Here is a 19,377-nt window from a genome sequence, read left to right as displayed (position 1 = left end):
ATTGGATAGTAGGTTATAAAAATAAATTAAAACCAATATGCTATTTAAAAAATTTGTAATACTGCAATGCAATCTGTGGCTTACATGGTAAGTTATTTTATTGTTGAAGTCAGTTTTTGGTAAAGGCATGGTATTCCTCCCATAATTGAGTGAGGGAGCACATAGAAACCCTGGTTTTCTGTCTTGGAGAATTATTATATTAGAATTTAGCATAATAGTCAGAAACAACTATAATGCTTTTTTGAACACTGTAATCAAACTTTTCCAGTTTATTTTATAAAAAGAGAAAGTTAAATACTGCTAAAAACTAATTGGCCTAGCAGCTAGAATATAACTTTTATATTTTTATTAATAGGAGATTAAAAAATTAAACATTTTATAAAATATAATAAATGAGATTTTACTGTAATTAAAATAAATATTTCATGATAAAGAAAATACATTTTAATGAACTAGTAGCCATATACACTAAACCTAAGAAAATACTATCCATAGATTATTCCAGTGTATCTTGAAAATCTCACCAATCTGGAAAATATTCTTGTTCATTTAAAAGAATCAGCATCACTACTCTCTACTGCTTCGTCTGTTCAAAGTTGCTTTTCTTTCCAACTAAAGACGTGAGTATTGAGAATAGCAGAAAATATTCTTGTTTAAATACATGAAAAGAGTTATTTTTAGCAGTCAGATTTCTATCTGTGCTTTCTTTGCTTTGTTCTCATGAAATTCTCCCTCAGATGATTCATCCTTTGAAAATAGATAGGCTGATTAAAAAACAATGGACAAGAGAGATGAATAAACAGATCATAGGAAAAGAATTGCAAATTGCTTATAATCATAAGGAAAAAGGTTTAGCCTCATTCAAAATAAAGGAAATGCAAGGGAAAACTATGCTGAGAGAAGTGAAACTCATGGAGAAGTGAGGGGGAGAGACCTGGGAGTGCAGTGGGTCAGTAGGTGATGGGAATGCATGGATGAGGTTCAGAGCTGGGATTCAGCGATGAGGAACTCTGGCTTCCAAGTGGCAATGACGAATGAAGAGGACACCTCCGAGCGTTAGTGATGTGGAGGAGCAAACAGCCACTCCTTGAGATGGCTGAAATAAAAACTCAAGAGATGTAAAACTGGCAAAAAAAAAAAAAATCAAATGTTTGACAACTTCGTTGACAGGACTCTGGGGAAACAAATTTTTACATTGTTGGTGGGAATGTAAAATAGTATAACCCTTGTGGAAGAGATTTGATAAAATCTAGCAATAGTCCATATGCATTTACCTCCATTCCACTTATAGAAATCCATTTTACAGAGTTACTGGCACAAATATGAAATTACACACACACACACACACACACACACACACACACACGACTCTTCATTGCAGCACTAAACTATAAGTGCAAATGGAGAGAATGCAAACGTCAATAAATAAAGGACTAGTTGAAGAGCTATGGTACACACTTGCAATGGAGTACTACACAGTTATAAAAATGAAAAGAATTTTATGGACAAATAGTCCACTTCTTTTCATAAATAAGTGGCAGGGATAAAAAATGGGCAAGGGAAACTGTTAGGTTAAAATAGATTTAATAAAAATGCAATGCATGAACCTTGTTTAGATTCTACTTCCAACAAACCAACTGAAAAAGATATTTTTGAGACAATTAGGAAAATGTAAATATGGCCTGGGTATTAGATGATATAAAGGAATCATTTTTATCTACAGAAACTAGAGGCCCAGTGCACAAAATTCGTGCATGGGTATGGTCCCTAGGCCTGGCCTGTGATCAGGGCCATCTTCCCTGGCTGCTGGCAGTTGGCCCCACCCCTTGCCACCACCCACCCCTGGTTCCTTTCCCATCAGGTGATCGGAGCCTGCCAGCTGGTGGGATGGACTGAGAGGTTGGTCCATAGGCCCGATTAGGCGATTGGGGACTGTGGGCTGGGGGCAACTCCTGAATTGAGCGTCTGCCTCCCCGGAGTTCAGTGCATGTCATAGTGACTGGTTGTTCCACCATCCAGTCAATTTGCATATTCCACTTTTATATATATACTAGAGGCCCAGTGCATGATTAAATCATGCACGTGTAGGGTACCCTAGGCCTAACCTGCCATCCAGGCCATATCCACTGCCCCGCAAAGCCTAGCATGCTCCACGGACACTGCTAGCAGCCTGCTCCCCACTTTCGCTTTCGATCGTGGGGGGCCTCCCCCGTGCCAGAGGCTTCTGAAAGGCCTGGTGCACCAGCGGACAGGCACCCAGCTCCCCCGCTTTTGATGGTCCGCTGCGGGAGGTGGGCTCGCTGCTCCAGAGGCCCCTTCTGTGCTGCAGCACAGCCATGACGCAGACACTGAACTTGCGCCGCCTCTGGCGATGTGAGCTCAGCTTCCCGCCGGCCCAATCGGCCACCACGGCCACCCCGAGTCCCGCCCCCCCGCGCCTCCTGGCCAATCGTGGGCATAGCGAAGGTACGGTCAATTTGCATATTTGTCTATTATTAGGTAGGATAGATAGTCCTAGGTAAGATAGTATAGGGTGCAAACTGTGCCCTGTACAAAGGCTCCAGAGCGGGAGATACATCTTTCTATACTTTTCTATAAATATAATTACAATGTCATTAAAAAAAATTGGAAACTTTGTGAATAAAGAAAAATTCTACCACTTAGAATAACTATTAACACTTTCATGTCTTCTAACTAACTCCTTTTCATGCATCAGGCCTCTATGTGGTTATATTGGACAATATTGGGAATAACCTGTATTGACAGTTTTGTATCTTGCTTTTGTCATTTAGTCTTTGAATATATTTTTTGTTTTTACTTTTAAGAATTAAGAAATGGAGTGCGCTGAGCACCGGCTCCGATTGCACTGAACCCCATTCCGGGCGAAACCCTGGGAAACTCACTCACTTTCGCAACTCCGCCGCCCCCCGCAGGCTGCCCGGCCCGGGACGCTGGGGACGCCGCCGCAGCGGCGGCGCCCGGAGCCCGGCGGCCTCCCAGCACCCGTCCCCGCCGTGCAGCCCCCGCGCGCCTGGTGCCGCGGGCCGCGCGCCCCGCACACCGGACGGAGGCCCGGGCGCCCTCTCCGTGCACCTCCCGGCGGAGCTAGACTTCAGTAGAGTTGACTGACTTCAAGGGATTAAGAAGTATAAATTGGGGGGACGCCGCGGCGGCGACGTCCGGAACATGGCGATGGCAGTGCCTGGAGCTCGGCGGCCACCCAGCGCCCATCCCAGCCGCGCGGCCCTCGCGCGCCTGGTTTCGCGGGACGCGCGCACCGCGCACCGGACGGAGGCCCGGGCGCCCTTTCCGTGCACCTCCCAGCGGCGCTAGACTTCAGTAAAGTTGACTGAAATGAAGGGATTAAGAAGTACAAATTGAGAAGTTTGAAAAAGATGGCGGCGGAGGTTAAAGGCTGTTCTGTTGCCTCGCACCCAGCGAAATCGGAGGGGATGAGGTGTGGAGGTGCGTGGGTCTGGCTGGTGGCGGGGGAAAGGGGCTTTTGTTCCAAACCTAAGGGAGATTAGCTCTCCATCACCCTGAAACCCATCTTCTGGCGAACCCCGGGAGACCCAGATGCCTGCGGGGAGAGGCGGGACTCTTGCAGAGGTGCGCCCAGCAATCAGTGTTTGCTGCGCTGGAGTGCGGAACGAGGGGACTTAGATACATGGAAGGCAGAAGGACCAGACTCACAGCCATCGAGGCTCGCCGCACCATGGCCTGTTGGCGCCCTGAGACCCCGCCCCGCCCTGGGACCCGCCCCGCACGTCTTGAAGACCTGCCCCGCAAGTCTTGCAGGCACACCTGCGCCCCAAGCAACGGCTTATGCATGTGGGTGGACTGCCCTCTGGCAGCGGACCAGATGATCTGCTGTTCTAGTCGGACTGCTCCAGGGCCACTCAGACAGGAGGAAGAAACTACAGTTTTTGCTGTAATCCTTGCTGAGTGCCTAAGGCAGTAGCTGATCTACACCCCATTGGAGACCCAGAAACGAGGGCATCTAGTGGTCTGTGGGAGATGACACCAGATTTCAACCACGTGCATAAGGGACACATTCAACGGGAATATTCAGTGAGCGCCAAAGCTTTGCTGCACCAAGACCCGGCCCATAAACGTGTCTCCTGCACAGCAACTCTTCCTTTATAGACAAAGAGAGCCCCCCCAGTGACACCAACAACAATCAAGACTTAACTATACAAAGGAGGACCAAGATGGAGGCATAGGGCGGAAGCCTGATTGTTGCCTACCACAACAACTTTGAGACTACGACAAGAGAGCAGAGCAGACACCATCCAAGACCACCATAGGGCTGGCTGAGTAGATGCTCTACAACTAGAATAAAAGAGGGGGATGTGGGATGATGCTGATGCCGGTGACCCAAAGACCACACTTTAAGAACTACAGCTCAGGCGACACAAAAGAACTATGGCTCAGGCGATACAACAGCGGCCTGGAACGTGCTCGGCGCAGTTCCCCCGGCGGTCTCCGGCTGAGGGGACGGCTCCACTGGCAGCCAAGCACGGACAGACGAGCCCCTATGAGACATGGGGTGGGAGACTCTGCGCTTGCTGACCTCTGAGTCCGTCAAGAATCTCAACGCCCCGGAAGCGGCCAGGTGCGCATGCTCGGCGACCGGCCACTGATGCAGACCCAAGGGCCGACACAGCGACGCCAGACTGGCCCACCGCCATGCACCGGGTGCACCGGAGCTTCGCCGAGCCGCCGCCCGACGAGTTCTGCAGCAGCCATATTGGAGCTCCGGAAGGATGGCCAGGGGAATTGCTGAGGGGGGATTGACCGGCAGGAATTGGGATCGGGAAGACGGGGCCCCGCTGAGACCCAGGTGCGGGCGGGGTTGCGCGCCTCTGGGCTCGGGTGTGGTCACACGCCTCTGGGTATAAGTGAGGCCTCACGTCCCTGGGTCTAGGTGAGGCCACATGCCCCTGGGTCCAGGTGAGGCCGGACTCTGGGTCCGGGTGAGGCCAAGTGCCCCTGGACCCGGATGACGCTGGATCCCGTGCCCGGGCGAGGCCAAGCGCCCCTGGGTCTGGGAGAGCCCACACACCCCTGGGTCCAGGCGAGACCATGTGTCCCTGGATCCGGGTGAGGCCGCGTGCACCTAGGCCCGGGTGAGCCCAAGTGGCCCTGGGTCTGGGAGAGGCCAAGCGTCCCTGGGTCCGGGTGAGACCATGTGTCCCTGGATCCGGGTGAGGCCTCGGGCACCTAGGCCCGGGTGAGGCCACGTGCCCCTGGGTTTGGGAGAGGCCAAGCGTCCCTGGGTCCGGGCGAGACCATGCGTCCCTGGATCCGGATGAGGCCTCGTGCACCTAGGCCCGGGTGAGCCCAAGTGGCCCTGGGTCGGGGAGAGGCCAAGCGTCCCTGGGTCCGGGTGAGACCATGTGTCCCTGGATCCGGGTGAGGCCTTGTGCACCTAGGCCCGGGTGAGCCCAAGTGGCCCTGGGTCTGGGAGAGGCCAAGCGTCCCTGGGTCCGGGTGATACCATGTGTCCCTGGATCCGGATGAGGCCTCGTGCATCTAGGTCCGGGTGAGCCCAAGTGGCCCTGGGTCTGGGAGAGGCCAAGCGTCCCTGGGTCCGGGTGAGACCATGCGTCCCTGGATCCGGATGAGGCCTCGTGCACCTAGGCCCGGGTGAGCCCAAGTGGCCCTGGGTCTGGGAGAGGCCAAGCGTCCCTGGGTCCGGGTGAGACCATGCGTCCCTGGATCCGGATGAGGCCTCGTGCACCTAGGCCCAGGTGAGCCCAAGTGGCCCTGGGTCGGGGAGAGGCCAAGCGTCCCTGGGTCCGGGTGAGACTATGTGTCCCAGGATCCGGGTGAGGCCTCGTGCACCTAGGCCCGGGTGAGCCCAAGTGGCCCTGGGTCTGGGAGAGGCCAAGCGTCCCTGGGTCCGGGTGAGACCATGTGTCCCTGGATCCGGGTGAGGCCTCGTGCACCTAGGCCCGGGTGAGCCCAAGTGGCCCTGGGTCTGGGAGAGGCCAAGCGTCCCTGGGTCCGGGTGAGACCATGTGTCCCTGGATCCGGGTGAGGCCTCGTGCACCTAGGCCCGGGTGAGCCCAAGTGGCCCTGGGTCTGGGAGAGGCCAAGCGTCCCTGGGTCCGGGTGAGACCATGTGTCCCTGGATCCGGGTGAGGCCTCGTGCACCTAGGCCCGGGTGAGCCCAAGTGGCCCTGGGTCGGGAGAGGCCAAGCGTCCCTGGGTCCGGGTGAGACCATGTGTCCCTGGATCCGGGTGAGGCCTCGTGCACCTAGGCCCGGGTGAGCCCAAGTGGCCCTGGGTCTGGGAGAGGCCAAGCGTCCCGGGGTCCGGGTGAGACCATGCGTCCCTGGATCCGGATGAGGCCTCGTGCACCTAGGCCCGGGTGAGCCCAAGTGGCCCTGGGTTTGGGAGAGGCCAAGCATCCCTGGGTCCGGGTGAGGCCTCGTGCACCTAAGCCCGGGTGAGCCCAAGTGGCCCTGGGTCGGGAGAGGCCAAGCGTCCCTGGGTCCGGGTGAGACCATGTGTCCCTGGATCCGGGTGAGGCCTCGTGCACCTAGGCCCGGGTGAGCCCAAGTGGCCCTGGGTCTGGGAGAGGCCAAGCGTCCCTGGGTCCGGGTGAGACCATGCGTCCCTGGATCCGGATGAGGCCTCGTGCACCTAGGCCCGGGTGAGCCCAAGTGGCCCTGGGTCGGGGAGAGGCCAAGCGTCCCTGGGTCCGGGTGAGCCCATGTGTCCCTGGATCCGGGTGAGGCCTCGTGCACCTAGGCCCGGGTGAGCCCAAGTGGCCCTGGGTCTGGGAGAGGCCAAGCGTCCCTGGGTCCGGGTGAGACCATGTGTCCCTGGATCCGGGTGAGGCCTCGTGCACCTAGGCCCGGGTGAGCCCAAGTGGCCCTGGGTCGGGAGAGGCCAAGCGTCCCTGGGTCCGGGTGAGACCATGTGTCCCTGGATCCGGGTGAGGCCTCGTGCACCTAGGCCCGGGTGAGCCCAAGTGGCCCTGGGTCTGGGAGAGGCCAAGCGTCCCTGGGTCCGGGTGAGACCATGCGTCCCTGGATCCGGATGAGGCCTCGTGCACCTAGGCCCGGGTGAGCCCAAGTGGCCCTGGGTTTGGGAGAGGCCAAGCGTCCCTGGGTCCGGGTGAGGCCTCGTGCACCTAGGCCCGGGTGAGCCCAAGTGGCCCTGGGTCGGGAGAGGCCAAGCGTCCCTGGGTCCGGGTGAGACCATGTGTCCCTGGATCCGGGTGAGGCCTCGTGCACCTAGGCCCGGGTGAGCCCAAGTGGCCCTGGGTCTGGGAGAGGCCAAGCGTCCCTGGGTCCGGGTGAGACCATGCGTCCCTGGATCCGGATGAGGCCTCGTGCACCTAGGCCCGGGTGAGCCCAAGTGGCCCTGGGTCGGGGAGAGGCCAAGCGTCCCTGGGTCCGGGTGAGACCATGTGTCCCTGGATCCGGGTGAGGCCTCGTGCACCTAGGCCCGGGTGAGCCCAAGTGGCCCTGGGTCGGGGAGAGGCCAAGCGTCCCTGGGTCCGGGTGAGACCATGTGTCCCTGGATCCGGGTGAGGCCTCGTGCACCTAGGCCCGGGTGAGCCCAAGTGGCCCTGGGTCTGGGAGAGGCCAAGCGTCCCTGGGTCCGGGTGAGACCATGTGTCCCTGGATCCGGGTGAGGCCTCGTGCACCTAGGCCCGGGTGAGCCCAAGTGGCCCTGGGTCTGGGAGAGGCCAAGCGTCCCTGGGTCTGGGTGAGACCATGTGTCCCAGGATCCGGGTGAGGCCTCGTGCACCTAGGCCCGGGTGAGCCCAAGTGGCCCTGGGTCTGGGAGAGGCCAAGCGTCCCTGGGTCCGGGTGAGACCATGCGTCCCTGGATCCGGATGAGGCCTCGTGCACCTAGGCCCGGGTGAGCCCAAGTGGCCCTGGGTCTGGGAGTGGCCAACCGTTCCTGGGTCTGGGTGAGACCATGTGTCCCTGGATCCAGGTGAGGCCTTGTGCAACTAAGCCCGGGTGAGGCCATGTGCCCCTGGGTCTGGGAGAGGCCAAGCGTCTCTGGGTACGGGTGAAGCCAGATCCTGGGTCCGGGTGAGGCCGTGCGCCCCTGGATCCATCCAGGTGAGGCTGGGTCCCAGGCCCGGGTGAGACCACGCGCCCCTTGGGTATGGGTGAGGCCACGTGCCCCTTAGTCCAGGTGACGCCGTGCCCCTGGGTTCAGCCGTGACCAAACCAGAGGGAGTCGGACCTCCATTACCACCATTTGTCCACCATCCAGAGCTGAGGGGTCAGTGCTGACATGTACACATAAGGAACTACTGGACATCGAAATTGGGTCTCAAAAGAACTGTTGGTCCAGGGGGAAGCTCGCTACAGATTGATTCATTTGCCTGTCAGCATAAATATTATTGCTCGTCTCACATTCAGTTCTTATTAGTATATATCTCGTGACATTTGATCTCATTCATCTAGAGGAAATGATGAACAACATAGACTGAGGAACAAGAACAGAACCAGAATCAAGGAGGCATCGATCGGACTATCGGGCCTCAGAGGGAGGATAGGGGAGGGTAGGGGGAGGGTGGGGGGGAGGGGGAGAGTTCAACCAAAGGACCTGTATGCATGCATATAAGCCTATCCAACGGTTAAGTTCAACAGGGGATTGGGGCATGCGTGGGGAGAGGGGTGGGATGGGAATGGGGGGATGAGGACAAATATGTGACACCTTAATCAATAAAGAAATTAAAAAAAAAAAAAGAATTAAGAAATGTAACAAGGTCAGGCTGGTGTGGCTCAGTGGTTGAGCATCAACCCAAGAACCAGGAGGTCACGGTTCAATTCCTGGTCAGGGCACATGCCCGGGTGATGGGCTTGATCCCCAGTAGGGGGTGTGCAGGAGGCAGCCGATCTATGATTCTCTCTCATCATTGATCTTTCTATCTCTCTCCCTCTCCCTTCCTCTCTGAGATCAATAAAAAATATATATAGTAAAAAAAGAAATGTAATAGGAAAGGCACAATGCTGGGCTGTGGGGTATGCAGTGTGTGTGTGTGTGTGTGTGTGTGTGTGTGTGTGTGTGTGTGTGAATTTGTGTGTCCATGATTCTATTCTCCAGCTTGTTCCCCAAAGTAAAGAGGCAATAGGGGTTTTCTCTGCCCTCCCAGACCTTCTAATCTGGTAGAAGAAGTGATACTAGTACGTGTGCATAGCTAACGTCAGCACAGTGGCAGTGCATAGTAAGTCGTCAGGCACCTTGGGAATGGGATAAATCTGTATGTGCACACTCCGGGTGTTTTCCTAGTTTAGTAGCTGACATTGAGGAACTATAACAATAATCGTGAAGCTTGCCCCAATCTGTGAATGAACAATTTCTGCTTTTCAAAGGCAGAAATCATTGAAAGGTTTGGTAAGCTCATGACTAAGCGATGTTGGAATCAATGGAATCTGTTTGATTTTCATGTTCCCCACCTCTGAGCGGCCACGCTGCAGTGCTCTGTTATGCCAGAGGCAATTAGAGTCCTGGGGAGCTCTGCTGCCTGGCTCTGGAATGTTTTGAGGGCGAGGAATCCATGAGACATTCCAAGAGCTAGAAGAGGTTTTGCTCTTCCCTGCACGCCGGTTCTGTAGGGCTACCGCTGCTAAGGAGTCTACCTGCCTTTGAAGGGATTCAAGGGAACTGCTAATGATGGAGATATCTTCTGAAAATTCAGCAGACAATTTGTGGTAGAAATGAACAGAGGAGGAAATGCCTCCCACTCCTGTCCCCACTGCAGTGAGGACTCCCGTACCCACTAAGAGGGGAACAAGGCCCGCCCTTTTGTGGCAAGGCCTGAGAAAGACCAAGAGAGGATTCGAGTTCTCCCTCTGTTCTGATAGAAAGATTGGGGGTTAGGAAGACATAAAGGCAGAGCGAGTGTGACAGGTCTTGAGGGACACAGGTGTAAGCCGTAGTCCCGCAGAGGAGAAAAATACCTGGTTGTGGGGCAGGCTAAGGGAGGGGGTAAATTTATAGACTGTGCACAGTAGGAAGGTGTAGAGGTAGTTGAGGTAGTGGTTTGAGAGGTATTTGTTAAACAGGTAGTGTTTTCTGTATTAAAGAGAGAGATGTTGTATAGGGTGCGTTGAGGTCTGGTATAGGTAAAAGTTAAGTTAGTGATCCAATAGGTTGGGGTTGGAGTGGCTATGATGAGGGTTCGAGCCAGTGAGAGACAAATCCAGCAGGATGTAGAGAAGGAGGGATTGATATTAGAGAGCAGATGGGAAGTTGTGTTGATGAGGGTGGGCAAAGGAGTAGGTCCAGGGTTCGTAGGGCGAGAGAGAATGTCCTTTAGTGAGGGAGGGATAGGTCGGGGATTAATATAAGTTTTAATAAAGATAATTATACCCCCGGGATCTCTACCTTCTCCATCTATTCTGATTCCTGCTGGCTGAGCCTGGCTCCAGAGTGGGTCTGCTGGGTTTGATATGGTAAAGCTGACAGGATTACACGTAAGAGGGCCACAATCCAAGGGGCGTCTAAGATTTACCGGTGGACTGCGTAAAGCACCAGAGTGGTAGTGAGAACACTGCCAATATGGACAGTAGAGCTCCCCTACATCGTCACAATCCCCCTTTTGGCGATATTTCATGCATAGATATTTGTGTGAGCATTCTCCCTGCTGGTGGGATAGGCTTCTATCCATCCTGAAAATGTGTCAACTAAAATGAGGAGATAACGGTGTTTTTTGTGCAAGGCCGTGTGTGTGAAGTCTATCTGCCAGTCCTGCCCTGGGAGGTTTCCCCTTGTCTGGTGTGGTGGGAAAGGCCGAAGGCAGGCTCCACCCTGAGGAGAGCAGGGATTGCAGATGTCACAGGTGTTAGTTATCTTCTGTATTAAGGAGGATAAAGACGGAAAGGACAGAAAGCTAGTGGCGTACAGCAGAAGGGGTTTTTGTCCCACATGGAAAGTGTTATGGATTCCCTGGAGTATCTCCATTGCTTGGGCCTGGGGAAGGATGACTTTTCCTGCCTGAGTGTACCATCCTTGCTTCTGAGAGTACCCTAGGTACTTGAGATGTTCTTCTTTTGCGTATTGTGGGGAAATTGTAGGTATAGCCAGTAGTATTAAGTTAGTTTGGGTGGTGCCTGACTGGGCAACTCCTTTTGCTGTCCTATCTGCCAGGTTATTGCCAATAGCAATAGGGTCTGTAGAATTCCGGTGTCCTTTGCAGTGTATGATGGCAGCTGCTTTTGGCAGCATGGCTGCATCGAGTAAGGCCTTGATGTGAGTATGGTTGTGTAGGGGATTGCCTTTGGTGGTTAGAAATCCCCGTTCACGCCATATGCTGGCACCAGAATGAATTATGTGGTATGCATATTTGGAGTCAGTGTAGATATTTATGGACTTGCCAGCTGAGATGGTTAGAGCTCGGGTAAGGGCTATGAGTTCTGCTTGCTGAGATGTTGTGTTTGGGGGAAGGGAACTTGCTTCTATTATGGATGAATCGCTAGATACTATAGCATAACCTGCTTTATCTAGTCCCTCCTTTGTGCGGGACTAGATAAAGCAGGTTATGTTATAGTATAACCTTGATGTAAAGGGTTTGCTTGGGTGTGGAGAGAGGAGTGGGTGAAATATGAGGAAAGGGAGATATGAACTGGGTAATTGTTTCAATGCAGGAGTGGAGAGGAGGGTCCGTCCCAACAGGGAGGAGAGTAGCAGGATTCAAGGGAGAGTAAGGAAGGAAAGAAAACTGGTGGTTTTCGATGAAAACCAGATGGTATGCCTGAAGTCGTGAAGGTGAGAGATGTTGTATGGCCTTGTGGCTCACAAGGTCCTGAAGATGATGAGGGGAATGATAGTAGTGTGCTGCCCAAAGGTAAGTTTAGAGCTTTCTAGGGCCAGAGTAGCTGCTGCTGCTAAGGCTCTGAGACAAGGGGTCCAGCCTCTACAGGTGGGGTCTAGTTGTTGTTGTTTTTCAATTTTTTTATTAAGGTATTATATGTGTACATATCTTACCATTGCCCCCCCCCCACTCCCATATATGCCCTCACCCCCCAGAGTTTTGCGTCCATTGGTTATGTTTATATGTATGCATACAAGTCCTTTGGTTGATCTCTTATCTTCCCCCACCTCTCCCTAACCTTCCTGCTGTAATTTGACAGACTGTTTGATGCTTTACTGCCTCTGTATCTATCTTTTTGTTCAAGTTTATAATGTTCTTTATTATCCATAAATGAGTGAGATCATGTGGTATTTTTCTTTCATTGACTGGCTTATTTCACTTAGCATAATATTCTCCAATTCCATCCAGGTTGCTGCAAAAGGTAAGAATTCCTTCTTTTTTATGGCAGCGTAGTATTCCATTGTGTAGATGTACCACAGTTTTCTGATCCAGTCATCTGCTGACGGGCACCTAGGCTGTTTCCAAATCTTAGCTATGGTGAATTGTGCTGCTATGAACATAGGGGTGCATATATCCTTTCTGATTGGTGTTTCTAGTTTCTTCGGATATATTCCCAGGAGTGGGATTAATGGGTCAAATGGGAGTTTCATTTTCAGTTTTTTGAGGAAACTCCATACTGTTCTCCACAGTGGCTGCACCAGTCTGCATTCCCACCAGCAGTGAAGGAGGGTTCCTTTTTCTCTGCATCCTCGCCAACACTTGTCGTTTGTTGATTTGTTGATGATAGCTATTCTGACAGGTGTGAGATGGTACCTCACTGTTGTTTTGATTTGCATCTCTCTGATAATTAGTGACGTTGAGCATGTTTTCATGTGTCGGGCTTCTTGTTTCAAGTCCTCTCATGTCATTCCAATTTGGGCTGACTTGGGGTCACCAGGCTTTCCATTGGCCATGGGGGAGGTCCCCGGATGCTAGGTGGTCCTGGGGCGGCGGCTGCCACTGAGTCTGCTTCTTCCGTCTTGGCATTGAAGTGGCCATGGGCTTCTCTTTCCCCTTCCAGGGCGGCAGCGGAAGCGGGGGTGGGGGGGTGTGAGGCTGGGGAGGTGGGGAGCAGAAGCGCTGGGTTGACTTTCCTGGAGGCTGTGGGAGCCTTTGTGCCTTTTCTCATGTCACCCTCCCCGTGCCTCTGCCTCCACCCTCACCGCGCTCTGGAAGGCTAGGCCTCCTGCCCTGCAGGATGCCCACCTGCTCCTATAAATTTAAAATTATAGTAATACATATAGAAAACTTTTCTGTGAAATTAAACTTTTCATGTATACTTAATTTTATTTTTTAAAACTATTTATTTTATTGATTTTTTACAGAGAGGAAGGGAGAGGGATAGAGAGTTAGAAACATCGATGAGAGAGAAACATCGATCAGCTGCCTCCTGCACACCTCCTGTTGGGGATGTGCCCGCAACCAAGGAACATGCCCTTGACCGGAATCGAACCTGGGACCTTTCAGTCCACTGGCGGACACTCTATCCACTGAGCCAAACCAGTGTCTACATAAGTAAAAACAGGTAAACTAATTAATATGTTAATTTTTAGCATACAAATTTAAAAAACCTACTTTATTATATAATGGACTTTTGGTTTTAATGGACACCCCCTCGCCCGAATTAGTCCGTTATATCAAGGTTTTGCTGTAATAAGCTTTCCTTTTAAACAAAGACAAGGCAGTTGTGAATTGTCATTACCAGGTAGGTAACCTGTTTATATTACTCAGTTCACCCAGTTTCACCATTACAGTTTACAAAATCTATTTGTCCAGGGTGTGCAATGTGTGGAATAATGCTTCTTTGTAAAAAGCCAGGATTCATTTAGAAAGAAGGCCAAGCGCCTTCTGACCATGTCACTCTGCTGTCAAATTGAGCTCTTGAGGCAGAAACCTATCTGAATATGTTGGTGTCCTGCCTAAAATTCCTTAGGCTCCAGGATGAAATTCATCTCTCTGATGATATGGTTATAGACTGTCCTCTAGTCTCATCTCTGGTAACTTCACTTTGCCCCGGGGTTCCAATCATACCTATCGACTTTTCTCTTTTTTAAAGCTAATATTCACTGAGCCTGCTCTGTACCACAAGTCAAGTACAGTGCTAAGGACTGTATACGGGTTACCTCATTTAGCCCTAATGACAACTCTAGGAGGTAGACCCAGAGGGCGGAAGTAACTTGCCCAGGTAACTCCCTATAGCCAGTACTAGTAAGTGCTAGACAAAGACTTGAACCCACGCAGTCTGACCACAGAGCCAATGCCTTGCCTTGCCTCTCCTCTGGAAGTACCACGCTCTGCTTGGCTTTCCATCTTTGTTTATGCTGTTCCTTTTGCCCTTCATACCTCCGTAACTCCTTTGCCTTGTTTAGAAATCAGAACGGACATCATCTCCTCTCACAGGCACTCACATGGTACCTGTAGTTAATTCTGTCTGCAGTTGTCATACATGTGTGTGTGTGTGTAATTTTTTATAGTCTCCCTCCTTACCAGGCTAACAGCTTTGTTTTTAGCTAGGGACTACATCTGTTATCTCCATATCCCTACTCTGAGCTCCTAGAACTTAGGAAGTCCTAAGTATATAAGACAGTCAATACAGTTTTTTCACTTAGGCAATGAATGTGTGATGTGTACCTTTTCCTCACCTGACAGTCTGGATCCAGCATTCAGGCTGGGAGAGAGCCACAGGGGGAAGGGCCCAGGCTCCTTCTATCTCTTTGTTCCTTCATCCTGGAAGTGCTGCTCTTTTCCACCCACATTCAAACCAATGGGAAGGGAGAAAGGAATAAGGGGAGCACTCACTCTTTCCCTTTAAGGACCCATCTTGGTATTTACACTACTCACCTCCGCTCACATACTGTTGGTCAGAACTGAGTGATGTGGCTACACCTTGTTATAAGAGAGCCTGGGAAATGCATTCTGGGAGGCCATGTGCCCAGATAAAAACTATTAGTATTACTCTCTCTATATATAAAAGCCTAAGTGACTGTCACAACCGAAACAACCGAACGGATGACCGAACAGGCTGCGTGGGGTGACCAGGCCGGCAGGGGGGTTAGTGAGGGATGACCAAATGACTGAGCAGCAGGCTGCATGGGGTGACCAGGCCAGCAGGGGGGTTACTGAGGGGCAACTAAATGACCAAACAGCAGGCTGCGTGGGGCAACCAGGCCAGAAAGGGGAGCAGTTGGGGGCGACAAGGCCGGTGGGGGTGGGGGACAGTGAGGGGCAACCAGGCCAGCAGAGGGGGTCAGTGAGGGGCAACGAGGCTGGCGGGGGGGGGGCAGTTGGTGAAGACCAGGCCGGCAGGGAGGGCAGTAAGGGGTGACCAGGCCGGCAAAGGGGGGGGGGCAGTTGGGGGTGACCAGGCTGGCAGGGGGAGTAGATGGGAGTGATCAGGTCAGTGGGGGGGGGGGGGACAGTTAGGGGCAATTAGGCAGGCAGGCAGGTGAGCAGTTAGGAGCCAGTGGTCCTGGATTGTGAGAGGATGTCTGACTGCCGGTTTAGGATCGGGCCTAAACCGGCAGTCTGACATCCCCCGAGGGGGCCTGGATTGGAGAGGGTTCAGGCTGGACTGAGGGGACACACCCCCCGTGCATGAATTTCGTGCACCAGGCCTCTAGTTACTATATAAGAAGAAAAATGAATACTTGGGCATAACTATCAATTTTTGCCACAGTGAACAAGAATTTAAAAATCACTATAGAGTCTATCTTGGGTATATGTTTGTGCTGTGTTAAATCAACATGTTGAAAGTAATTTACTTGATAGACTCTAAGAACTTTTTGTCTGGAATAACTTGTCAGTGTTTGCATTATTAAGTGAATCAGTTTAGTGGAAGGATGGAGGAGTGGCTTGTCAGAGAAGGTTTCGTGAGGGAGGAGGGTCTGATCTGATTTCTGAAGCATCAGTAGGAGTTAGCCAGGTGAAGGTGAGCCCATGGATCCAGGTTCTGAGGCTGCAATGGTGACCAGATACACATGGGCCACCATCAATTCCATGCCAGCGCCACCTGACAGCACCCAGCTACACGCCTGTGCTCAGAACTCTTGTGTTCAGTTCTGGGGCTTCCCTGGTGATGGTGAACGTGAGAGGTTGTGGGGCCCCATTCAGTGCACACAAATACACCCTATGCCTGAGATAAGACCTGATGGATTCGTTTATAATAGCCCTTTCTCTCCAGGCTGAATGACCTTGAGGCGTGTTTTCAGTGGCTTCTCAGAGGAGTGGTCTGAAGTCCAGCAGTCAAGCACACGCCGTGTGCTGCATCGACCTTTTTCCCTGTTTCACGCCCTGTCCCTCACTTCTGCCCATGGAGTTGCTGTCCCTAATAAAGGACAAATGCCCAGGCCTTGACCTTTCAGACTGCTTTCCAGAGATTACCTTGTTTCCTCAAATACCACTTCCCATTCCATCAGCAACAAAATTCATTCTCTTCTCTGTCATCTCTGTGAAATGAGTTAGAGGCACAATACCCGTCCACAGGAGTTCTCTCCTTCCCCACCCCTCCCTTTCCCTGGAGGATTTTAACTTTTGTAAAGACTTACAGGCACAGGACTTTGTCAGAAAGCCATTCAACCACATATTTCAGTTTAGATCATATTGATCCCATGTTAGCATGTGGAGAGGGAGTTACTAAGTCTGCTCTCGAGTGGTTCTTGCCCTTGCCCTGCCACAGAGGAGCTTGTCATCCACACGGGGGTGGGCAGACAGGCAGGTGGAGCTGGGGCATCAAGGAGTTGGAGTCAAGTTAATGTTAGAAGAAAAGTCCTCCCCCACCTCACCTCATACCCTCAAAAAAACTCCCCCTCAGACACTCAGCAAGGAAAATAGCACAGTCTCACCTTGACTGTGGAGTCCCTACTTTAAATAATAGAGGAGATTTTATCTACTATCTGTTGGCCAATCTTGTTTTTGTCTCTTTTTTTTCTTAAATTATAAGAACATGGCATTAAAAACATTTAAGAAAAAGATAAAAGATCATCCACAGTCCCACTCACCTACGATGGTGCCAGAGCCTTGTTGGGAGCAGCTGAGGTTGGTGACCTTCATGGTGTTGTGGGTGTCCAGGAACCTGTGATCCTGGCTGTGATTGTGTTTCTCTTCCCAGTCCTGCTGAGGCTGACAGCCCATCACCTTCCCAGGCCCCATACTTGTCCCATGGTAGAGACCTGGGGCCTCGCATGGGCCAAACCCTGGAGTGGTTGGAACCGCAGGGTACAGTCCAAGTGGTTCCCTCATTAGCCCGAAAGTGCCAACTCTTTTGGTCTGGGAGCAACTTCCTGCCATTGGGAGGAACTTGAATGTTTTTGATCCAGTAATAAAGCATAAGGGCTTAGGTGTTAATTTTCTTAAATAACTGTAGAAAACAGAGTGTAAAAAAAGTCATCCACAATACCAACATCCTATAATTATTATTACCACTGGAATCTATTTTCTTCTATATCTACACATAAAACGGTCTCTGCTTATCCTGTGATGGCTTGAGCACCCATTCTACCTCATTAGCATGAAGCCCAGTGTTTCCTTCATGAATTCTGAAGGGATGTCTCCTTCCCCTTATTTGTTGAAAAACTGCAGGAGTTTACTTGGGATAGTGATTTAGTCCTGCTTTCAGCTGTCAGGCATGGGCAGCACCAGAAACTGGTCATTCCTCCACCACTTATTGCTTCCTGGTATGCATTGCTCCTGAAGACCATTCTGTGCTATTGAACCAATGACTTCCAGACTCTCTGAAACGTGGCAAAGGTGCTTCACATGTTAGCTTCACGTTCATAGCTATGGGTGCCCAAGGCATGAAAGCTCCGAGGAATGACACAGCTGGGGAACCTATAGCCCCCCCTGAGTCCTCAAATCCTTTGGGTTGAGTCTGGACCAGTCGACTAGTAAACTACCCCTTTCCCTCAGGGTAATTTTATATCATGACCTTGATGCCCTTTGCTAAGCTGGGTTTTGCTTGGGATCATCCCATGATTCTCCTAACAGATCTCTCAGAAATTACTGATGTGAATTTCAGTAAGCAGGGGTAGAGCAGATAGCACCTTCTTACCCCGAAGGAGCTTTGGCACTTTATGCTAATAGATCTACTCATCCCCACAATCCTCCAGTCCTACTTACCACAACAGATGGGGGCCATTACACCCTTTTCTTCAGGACCACAGGTGGCCACCACCTTGTACTTCTATTGTTTAAAGGACCTCTCAATCAGCCGTACATTGGCAAATGCTTAAGCACAGATCTCTGAACAAATTAAAAGTTCTGATTGTTTGCCAATTTCTGTGATGTAAATACTCTTACCATGGCCAATTCAACCTACCAAGTTGATGCCACTAGGCTGGGAGTTGGGACTTGATGCATGCATGCATGGGCACACTGTGCCCTTAGGAGTCCAGCCATCTCCAGGACCCTGCTGCCTCAAGTGACCAGGCATGAGGGGACCTTTTGTCTTTGCCTACCAGAGAACTGCTAGAAGCATTTTCTAAATATGTAAATAAAGTATACCACATGTTATGGTTAAACTCTGGGATCATACCAAACAATATATTCTTTAAGCATTATTGAAATGAAGCTTCTAAAATCCAGGGTGTTTTTTTGTTGTTGTTGTTTTTTGTTTTTGGTAATTATCAAACACCTTACAAAACCAGGGTTATTTTGTTGTTGTTTAACTATTAGCTTAAAAAAATGTGCCCAGTCACGTAAAGCACCTCCTTCCTAACCAACTCCACTATCTCTGCCTTTTTTGCCCCTCCCCCACCCCCCTTTCTCCCTCTTCCCTTTCTGCCTTCCTGCTGAGGAATCAGGACATTGAGAAGCAAAGTCCAGTGTGCAGGCAGCTCCAGGCTCTGTTCCTAGACCCCTAAGACTTGGACTTTGCTGTTTAAGGCTGTGTGATTTTTTTTTTTTTTTTAAGTTTAGAGTGCAGCAAAATTCAGTAATGACTTTATTTTTTCAGTTAACATAACCAGCCCCCAATACAGCACACTGACTCTTAGCATACAAATCCAAGGAAGGTAACACCTTCACTAAGTTACAAAACTTTGGCAAATCAATACTGATAGATCCTCCCTTCCCCCAACTGTAAGGTGACCAGATTTTAACATTGGTAAAGCGAAACACCATTGACTGGGGGGAGGGGAGGGGGTGTTCTTTTTTTTAAAAAATATATTTTATTTATTGATTTTTTACAGAGAGGAAGAGAGAGGGATAGAGAGTTAGAAACATCAATGAGAGAGAAACATCCATCAGCTGCCTCTTGCACACTCCCTACTGGGGATATGCCTGCAACCAAGGTACATGCCCTTGACCAGAATCGAACCTGGGACCCTTGAGTCCGCAGGCCGACACTCTATCCACTGAACCAAACCGGTTTCGGCCCGGTCGAGGGCGGGGGGAGTTCTTGATTAAAAATTTGGTCTATATTGTAATCGCTTTTGGTTTTTTTAATAAAAGGAAATTCACTTCTTAGATCATCGTTGAATTTGCATCCT

The sequence above is a fragment of the Eptesicus fuscus genome, chromosome 3 (genome assembly GCF_027574615.1).
Source record: "Eptesicus fuscus isolate TK198812 chromosome 3, DD_ASM_mEF_20220401, whole genome shotgun sequence".
NCBI classification, from domain to species: Eukaryota; Metazoa; Chordata; class Mammalia; order Chiroptera; family Vespertilionidae; genus Eptesicus; species Eptesicus fuscus.
Note: the sequence above shows the minus strand (reverse complement) of the source record.